General features: G+C 37.9%; 1 long non-coding RNA gene across 1 annotated transcript in view; it reads right to left on the bottom strand.

Moving 5' to 3' along the window:
- Positions 1-236: 236 nt before the first annotated feature.
- The window catches only part of LOC108446264, a 58,781-nt gene continuing 49,004 nt past the window's right edge, over positions 237-10,013 (bottom strand). The window contains exon 4 of the long non-coding RNA XR_001861407.1: positions 237-6,981. This is a non-coding gene — a long non-coding RNA (uncharacterized LOC108446264). The remainder of the gene's footprint in view (positions 6,982-10,013) is intronic.

Raw genomic sequence — 10,013 nt, 5'->3', positions numbered from 1 at the left:
AACTTGTTTTAACTTGTTGTCATTTGACCTCTAAATAAACCAATATAGACCTTTATGCAATAATACAACGTATCACCCCAACTTGAACTCCTGTGTGCAGGAATTCCAGTGCTGCAAAATCATCCTGGGCTCACTGACTGCTGGATTAAGCAGTTCAAGAGAATAAGTATTCAAATTCTAACTGCACACAACTTAAGTCTTACTCAAAAACAAATCATATTTTAAGTGGTTCTCTATTGCTACAGGTTTCTCTTTTTAGATGTAAAGCTCAATTATAGAGAAAAACATTTTACATCTCAATTACACATGCTTGTGGTTTCATGATGTGAACAGTACAGTATCAGATATTATTTTTAAATTTTCCAAGGACAGACTCCCAGCTCAGAAGGAGAATTCAACATTAAAAGAGAAACATTTTAGAGAAAAAGACAGAGAACATTTTAGAGAAAAAAAAAAAAGCTAGATTGTGCCAAAGAGTGTAAATGGAAGGACCAAGGTAATTTTATGTCTGTCAGCCTGACAGCAATCCTGGGCAAAATAATAAAAAAGGCAACACTGGAGTTTTTAAGTAACACTAAAGAAGGCAACATGATTTATACAAGTTGGCATAGAGCAATGGAAAATAAATCTTTCAGACCACCTTGCCAGCATTTTCCCTTTGAGACTAAGAGGTGTCTTGGTAAAATAACTACATTAATGTATTATATTTAGATTTCTCTCTGGTATTTTGGTAACTAAAGCAGGATGATATCAGTGTGGCATACAATGGATTAAACATTGTCTGAAGTCCCTCATGAAGAAAGTGAAAACTGTGGGCCTGCAAAGGACTTTGCATCACTGACTATTTTCATAAAAGCTCAGTTCTCTCACTCATAGCCATTGGACATACTACAATGACTCATTCATAAAATTACAGAGTTCAAAATAGACAGTCACAATAGTGTCTCACAAGTTTAAAATCTCTACTTCATATAATCTCATGTAGAATCACTGTTAAGTGAAGATCATTCTTTCAACATCTTTCCAAGGCACAAATTAATGGTTCATGTATCAAGTATCACACATTCAAATGCCATTGCTGAAGGCAGAAAAGACTATCTGTGGGCTGTGCTGTTCTCTAAAAAACAGGTAGGATTGTGCTGTTTTCTAAAAAAACCTGAAGTTTCTTCTTTAAGGTGAAGCTGTATTGGTTTGTACTCTGAGTTTCAGAAATTAAATAACCACAGTAACACTATGAATAAAGAAGGAAAATGAGAAAAAAAAAATCATTGTAGATAATGCAGTAAGTCTGACAAATGTATAGGCCTTCATTTGCATTATATTAATGCATCAGCATCTCAACAGAAACCTTATGTTTCATTATAAGTAGATATATTTATCTTCTAGAAAGCACAATTCCTAGATCTTGTAAGATTTTATGGAAAGTATTCAAAAACATCTTGGGAAAAAAAGGAGGTCAGTTCTTGAAGAGACCTTCTCTGTTCCTCTTTAATGTCTACATTAAACCATTTCAGCTAAGCAATCAAATATTTGTCTCAGCCTGTGGAACTCTGGTATAATAACTGATATCCACTGCAAAAGCCAAGCACATGAGGCCACATAAGAAACTATCTGAAGTAATTTCCACACGTGTGACCCCAGGAAGGACAGGGCTCGGACAAACAGCATTTCATTCAGCTAAGCCAGGAGGAAGGAGAAGAGCTACAAGGCATCAGAGGCAAGAAGCAAAAGAATTATGAGCATTAGCACAAGTAAACCCAGCTGCAAATGACAAAGTGTGTCTGTGTGCTCTGCTAGGTTAAAGCACATTTACATTTGTGAGAAGATAATAAGAGCTTTGCTGGGAGAAGGTATTTCTCTTGCTGAATTGCCTTTGTTGAAGAGGTTTCCATCTAGAAGGCACAGACCTCCAGAGTGCTCAGCTGGGAGAGTTTTCCTTCCTAATAGCAGCCTGCTACAAAATCCTTTTGACCTTGGTAGGTTTGCAGGTTTTGTACTTTATTCATGCATGATTTATTTATAGAGTATCTATTCTGCATTATACTTTATTTACTCTGTCCTCTTTTTAAAAAAATTACTCTCTTTAAGATTCTTCTAAATTTACTGTGTTTGCCTAATTCGTTCGGGCCAGATGTCTCAGAAGTAATTTGTTCCCAGCTCTGGAAGTCAGAGTATAAACTGGATTTTTGCAGGTGCCCACAGCTAAAGGTATGGCTCATGGCTTTGCTGGAGGCTGCCTGCATCTGTGATTTGGGATTTACTATTTTAAAAGGTGCTGAAAGAGAGAGAAAGGTGTCATAGGACAATGACCTGGGATGTTCTCCTATGGTGCTTAAATTGGCCACTTCACTTACAGTGCTGAAGACACGAACTGATACATCTGTGCACATGAATGCTGAGCTAAGGTAAACTGATTTGTAAAAGATCACACACTATGTATTTATTATACATATTATACTTTTCTTAAAATAATATTCAAATACAATTTTCACCAAAATTATGACCACATATTGTCTGCAAAACTGACAAGAAATATCTTCTTCATATATAACATGTGTTGAATTCCCTTTACTCCTGAAAGAGCCAGAGAATATAGTGATTTGATTTCCAAGAAGTAGCAAATGGTTGCTTTGCGATCACACTTTTTTCCTGTTCCCAAAACAGCAGTAATGCTACTTCATCTGCTACTACCTACTCTCATTTCCAAACTCATATTTTAGTGGTCACAGCAATATACTTTTGCAGAGGATGTAAAAGAAATTTTCCTGAAGGCATCTTTTACAAAAAGCTTTTTGCTGCACAAATTCAATAAAAATCTGTGAAAAAAGAAGCAACTATTGGACTTCATTTCTCCATTAATGTTACTCAGTACTGAAAAATGGAAGTAATAGAACTTCAGAAACAGGCCTAGACAGAAAGCAGTTAAATATGTGCAGGAATAATAAAATTTGACTAAACTATTCCTTAAGTTTCTGCCTCTTTCTGGTAATTTTTCACACCATAAATGCTCCTCTCTTCAAAAAATAGTTTCATATATGACAAGGAGTCAATCAGTGTGAAGAGCATTAAAAAGTGGAAGCCAAAGTAGTGCTGATCAGTCTACTATGCCTTTAATTTCAGAATTGTTGTGGCTGTATTTTTCACGTTTTCAAACACAGGAATATCCCACCAAGCAATCTCTGTCATCTGGATACATCATCAGTTGTTTCCCATTGAGAGCGCTTATGTAAATCTGGGACTTAACACAAAATTGCAGGGTTTAAATTCTCCATCAGCTGTTAATTAGTATCTATGTGAGTATCTAATAATTTTAGAGTATTTTTAAAGTAGATGTTGTCTATGTGTTTTCCATCCACTTTCTCTATTCTCTCTCACTCTAAACAAGATTCTCATTCAGTTCATGTGTATTTAACAATACTGAGTGTGAGGGAGGTAATAATCCACATTATCACAAAGCCAGATCTCTACAGAAAAATGTCTCTCAGATAAAGGCACATAGATGAATGAAATTTTGTTAGCTATTAAATGGTTTCAGAGAAGTTAAATAACTATTTATTTTTCCTGCCCCTCAACTCCTCTCCAGTCATGGTTGCTCTTTGTTGGGTCACTCTTCAAACTGCATCCAGACCAGCAGCTACAGTTGGCAGCTTGGTGTGTATGTGTGTGATTTTGGTGTTTAGTTACCACGAGAAAATTATTTCTTCCATTTGGTTCTCTGGACTTTGCTTCATGCCTATAAAGATGCCTTTACTGAAGAAATTAAATGTTCTTGCTTAGTATAGTTCCCACTGGGTTTTATCTGGACTAGCAGCTCATGCAGAAATTTAGGATTAGCTCTGACACCAGTAAAGCCAGTTTCAGAATTGCCCATTTCCTTTTTTCCTCTTTCTGAACTGGGCTGAGAACTAGGCTTAAAATTCCAATGGACATTTGACTTGGAGCTCACCCTGCACATTAGCCTGGAATGGAAATAGAATGTGCAGAGCTGTGTGCAACAGTCATATGAATTAAACTTTTCTTAACTGCCTTAGAGAAATGTCTCAAAATGTTCCCTGAGATGTTTTTTTGCACTCAGCTGATGAAATAAAGTCTGACCTGAATAAAGCTGCTGTTTATAATCAAGGAAATTCAAAACTATTAAAGAATTGTATTTTCCAGAAGATGTAGTCTCACTTCAGTAGCAGAGTGACCGCAACCCATCACTATGAACAGTGGCATTGAGAGGTTCACTGCATGTAAGAAATAAAAGTATGAAATAATCATTTTTGGTTTTGGCTGCTCACAGAATATATTTGTATGGCCACCCATTAACACACAACAGTAAAGCACAGTTCCACAGAGAAATGAAACAGATGATTGTCAACTGGAATTTGCAAGTCAGGGTATTGCTTAAATGGCATTGTCAAAATACATTTTCACTTTTATGGCCCATGAGCACAAGAGTGACTTGAAAGCTGAACCATCACATTCTGTGGGGTTTTCAGTCAGAATACTATCAAATGGGTATAAAAGATATAACCAGAGCTGAAGCTTTTCCATTTTCTCAAACATAAAACACAAAGCATTTTATATTAGAGTATGGCAGCATTAGGACAATTATGTGGGTTTATTCCCTTAAAGCTGGGCTAAAAATTCCACATTGCATGTGTGAATACAACATAGCATTCCCAACTCTTTTGCACACTGCATACAGTACACAGTACAACAGTGGATATAATAGTTGTAAGAGTAGACAAGATACACAAATAATTCATTAAATGAACTTCTAAACATAAAAACTAGAGAGATTGTATTTCAGAAGACAAATAGTTGTGTGAAGATTTACCTCTAAAAGATTACAGAATTACCTTCATCTGCCTGAATCATCTGAGAAGGGTGTGTGTCTGTAAATACATGAGCTGTCACCATGTCACAAGGCTTTAAGCAGGGAAAAAATGGAAAAGGCTGGGTTTGAAAATGAAACAAATAGAATTTGTGTGAGACTGATTCTTATAAACCAGAAAAAGATCCTGAAGACAAAATTTGCCACAAAACTGTATTTAACTTGAGAACATTTGAGGTAATACTCATGTATTTAATTTCAAACTACACAGAACAAATATATAACTTGTTTCTCACATGTATACTTGTCAGAATTAAATGTTCTGAACAATAAGGAGCCTTCTTCTGTCATTCTGCACTGAAAGACCTCTGAACAGATGGTTACCAGGTCTTCACTGGGAAGACAGAAGAGTCCAGACTCTTCAGGAAAATAAGTATCTCAGTGGTGGTTGTCCCAGTTTCCTCCTATGCCACCAGAATAATCTGGAACCTGAGTGCCACTGGTACCCCCCATTGCTTCACAAGCACATCTCAATCTCAGATTGGTGAGGAAATGGCATGGGCTGACTTACAAGAGCTTTCCCTCACTGAAGTTTGCAATTCTGTGCTCTCTGCAGTGATGATGAGAGAGCTAATTTATGAATGGCTGGGTCACAAGAGAATTAATGTACCACAGCAATGGAGCACGATATGCAGATAGGAGAAGGAGGAAGAATGTGGAGCTCAGCAAATCCCTTCTTTCTCATATAAGCTGATACTCAGCTTAGAGGAAAACCATACTAATGATGCAGCTGATGTCTTGTTAGAAAACATCTGAACTGTGACCAATTTTTCTTGACAAGAATTTTTATTCTGTATAAAAATGAGATGCTTAGTCATATGGAAAATAAAGACTAAATCAGTGATGTAATTTCATTCAATGATGGAATTTCAAAAAGTTGGGGTTTTTTCTTTTATTATAAAGAAAATCTTTTAACAAGTCTATTGAACCAGCCCATTAATAAGCTCTTTCCCATGAGTATCAAAAGAGAAGTGAGAGCACAGTGCCTACAGGATAAACAAGGATATAAAACATTTTCTCACTGTTTTAAAATTCATACTTTCCATGTCTCTGCATAGGGCTTTATGTGTATGTTCATGCACAAATAAGAGTGACAAGCAACAAATATCCTCAACAATTTTTAGCCTCTTGCTGTACACGAACTAAGGGCAAATATAGAAGAAAATGTAATGTGTCAGACATCAACACACTTCTCCCTGCAAGATACATGTGAGTTCTCCATAGGGAAATCTGCAGGAAAGTAATTCTTAGAATAGAATGCAGACTTGCTGATGATTTAACACATACGTTTAAGTGGGGGGAAAGGGAAATGAGCTAGTTAGGACAAATTTCAGCAGCAGTTAATCAAAGCTGGTAAGTGAGCCCTGAGACAGGGAGGCAGATGAAAGGACTGTTGTCTCCCATAGGTCTTTGCCATAGTCCCTCTGAAAATGAATTTGTAGTTTTCCCTTTGCATCCAGTGAAAAGGAGGCTGCCAGAAAAAGGTCACTGGGCAGAGGTGGCTCAGAACACAGCCACATACCTGGCTGTCTCTTTGCAGAGCAATTCTTTCCATGGCTGTCTGGCTAAGCCACATATTTGGTGTCTGTATAACCAACACAGATTTACACATTGCCATAAATACCAGATTTTCCTACTGTCAAATGTTGCCTCTGTATGCAGGGATGAAAAATTGCATTACTTCTTGAGAATATTTGGTTTTCTAAAGCTTTCCACTTGACTGAACACTTTGGACTTCCCATATGCTATTTGGAAAAGTGGTACACAGGCCAAAAAGTCTAGAATTTGTCACACTTACAGTTGTGCTGATATTTTTGTAAGTTTTCTTAAAGTTTACTAGACATTCAACAAATCAGTATTTTTTATACCTCAGCTCCTATCTGTGTCTAAAAGAGCAATCAGAATGAAATCAGAATAATGCTTAAGTCATACTATTCATTGCATAACTTTGGTTGTAGAGTTAAGAAAATATGTGTATCTGTCTCCTGTATGTATTCTCAACTCAGGAGTCACTGCAATCATATATCTGTTCTGGAGGTGCTGTTTAACTGCAGTCATACACTTCTGCCAAGGGCTCTTTATGGATTCTTCATGTCACACTGCAAAACAAAAGTCCAGAAAAGCATTCAGAAAAACCCACACCTGGATTTTATTACCATTGCCACCCAGCACAGCAGGCTCCAACCAGCAAACATTTGGACTCCCATGGCTTCTTCTAAATATTTCAAAATTTTGTACAAAGATGAATGGATTAAGCTTCTAATCCTCCTTTGTAATATTAATCAAAATCACTGGATTTTACATGAAGATAAGAGATGGCACTGAGAGACAAAACAAGTTTTGTTGCTATCACAGGTCTGGGGTAAGAATGAACTTCCCAAATTTCTGACTTTCCTTCATCTGCTGTGATCTGCCCCAGAGTACAATGATGGTAAAGCATAATAAAGCAAGCAGGTTACTCGAGGGCTTTCCCATAAATTTTCTTTTGCCCTTATGCTTTATGACCAGCAGAATGTTGTCAACAAAGAGCCCAGAAATGCAGAAACCTGTTTTAACTGAAGAGTGAGGCATAATCCAGAGAACGCTGTTATCACCTAGTTTGCAATTCTGATTCTCATAAGCTTCTCCTGATGATTTTTTACCTTCTTTAATCAAACCTGACTCAGAGAATAATGACATCAACCCCCACTGCTGCTGTTCTCACTCTTATTAGCATTGTCCCTCAAAAGACTATTAATGAATAACTGGTGGTAGCTGTCAGCTCAAGAAATCAAGTGTTACACACAGTTGTAGAGACAATGTGTCTGTGTGCCTTCTTTAGGTAATGAAATCCTGAAAGACCAACTGGAGTTAGAGAATGATCTGAGGAGTTTGTGCTGTTTCTTATGGAAAGCAGCTTGCAGCAGTGTTCCCCAGGGCTGCACTTCTATTAACACCATTCCAGGAACCCCACAAATCATACATACTCCAGGGAGCCTGAGAAGTAGGTGCAAGGCCCCTGATATAATGCTGTTGTGTGTGAAAAACAGAAAACAAAATGACAGCAAAGGTAGGTATGATGCACAATAATCTCTGTGAATCAACATCATTTCCACACAGTAAAGCAAAGGAAAAGTGGGAGGATTTCAGACAAAGCAGGTGAACTTTTGAGGCATAAGCGTTTTGATTCAAAGTTCATAAGGATGAGAGAAATACAGCTCTCACAGTGACAGGGAAGCACAGGAGATCAAATGAAGGCCTGTACCCCAACTTTGGTGACAGCAGTGAGTTAATTTGTTGCCGGTATAACAGGTTTGAAGGGTCTGGCTTCAATGATTCTGCCAGAGCTATTAACTCCCTGTAGGCAGGTCTAAACAAACACTGGTTCAGTAGCTGACTCAGAGTCACAAAAGAAAGGACAATGATTTCACCACTGATCTTTCTTTCAATAGACCAGATTGGTCAAACAATATCAGCTGAAAAGGATCTCTGAAGTCACCTGATCCGACTCCCTGCTCAGAGCAGAACCCTTTTGGAACAGGTTGCTCATGGCCTTGCACAGTCAAGTCTTCTCCTTCTGCAAAGATGCAGATTTCATTTTCTTGATGGGGAAATGGGGCTCAACTTCATGAGGCTCATATCAGTGGATGTCTGTAGGCTGTTAACATCCCTCTGCACATACATCTTGTTTTATCTTTTTAAATATATGCATACCGTTTTTACTTAGTTCAAATTAACACTCAGCTAATCTCAGGCATGGGAAGATGTATGGTGGAGCTAAAGGGATTACAGTTCCCTCCTCTTTAGCATTACCTGGTCACACCGCAGAAGAGAGCCACACATCCACCCACATGCTAATTGCATCTGACTGGAATCAGGCAGAGGCAATTTCTGGAGCCAAATCCTTGTCTAGTGTAAAATAGCAAGGCCTATTCAAGATGAAACAACTCCTGCCATTTTAGAAAAGCTAGAGATATAATCCAAAAGGCATCTTAAAAATTTGTTTCTGCTTTCACTGAAATCAAAGGAAAACTCCACAGGATTGTTATTTCCATCGCTGCAACATCAGGTACATGCAGTCAGGGAATGGGCACTTCAGTTCAGATTCATATCTAGTCCATACATTATTTGTTCTGTGGTAATGTCAGAAACATTTTGGACAGCATCTGTTCACACAGGAATGCAGACATCCAGCATCAAATGACTTACAGGCTAAAATATTAATGCCTACAATATCAACTAACACTGCTTTACTACGAGCTAAATTTTCTCACTCTTTGAGGCTACATTCTTTTCCCACTTACAATACAAAATGCACTGTTTCTTCCCCCTCAGAGGACAGTGGCCTTCCCTCAGCCAGGGTATATAAAATAAGGTGTTGTTAGAGTGATCACAGGGGTCAAAGTTGATGGCAGTGCTGGAATGGCACTGCCGTATCGACCATCTTGCTGACAGTGTTTTTCCTTCTCAAACCTTCAACTTTTCCACACCTCTAAAAAGAAGAAGGTAGCCCCCAGAGAGGAGTCCTTCCACCCCACTGAACAACTCACTTAACTGCACAACTTCTAAGCCATAAACCACTTGAGTAATCCCACTGCTCAACACAGGATAAAAGGAGAAAATAGCATTAAAGATTTAAAGTAAAGAACACAGCAAACTCAAATGATAGCTGCACCATTCACGTCATTACAGCTAAGGGTTTGTCAGCACTTTCATTATAATGCTCATTCCTCTGCTGTCACTCCAGGCTAAAATTTGGCAGAGCATAAAACTTAAAGCCCAGACAGACACAATAAGAACAGAGCAAAAAGGAAAGCAAAGGTTTCAAGGACAGCATCCTAAGATACCTTTACGTGTCAGGAACAAAGAGTATCTTACAAAGCGTGATGCAAGAAGTTAAGCTAGGAAAACTATCTCTTCTCTCATTAGGATGGTGTCATAGAGAGGGGCTTGAACTGAAGGCTCAGTGACACAGATTGTTATGAAATACTATGAATCCAGAAGGGTAAGTATTAGTATGGTAATTTCAGTTAAATTTATGTTTCAGTGCAAGGGAAGTCAATAAGTTAGAAAGAAAAGGCAGACCACACACAAATATTACATCTGAACAGAAGAGATCAGACTTCATTTTGGGAATGTAGGAAAATGTGTC

The sequence above is a fragment of the Corvus brachyrhynchos genome, unplaced genomic scaffold (assembly GCF_000691975.1).
Source record: "Corvus brachyrhynchos isolate BGI_N302 unplaced genomic scaffold, ASM69197v1 scaffold4, whole genome shotgun sequence".
NCBI classification, from domain to species: domain Eukaryota; kingdom Metazoa; phylum Chordata; class Aves; order Passeriformes; family Corvidae; genus Corvus; species Corvus brachyrhynchos.
This window is presented reverse-complemented; position numbering and strand designations above follow the sequence as displayed.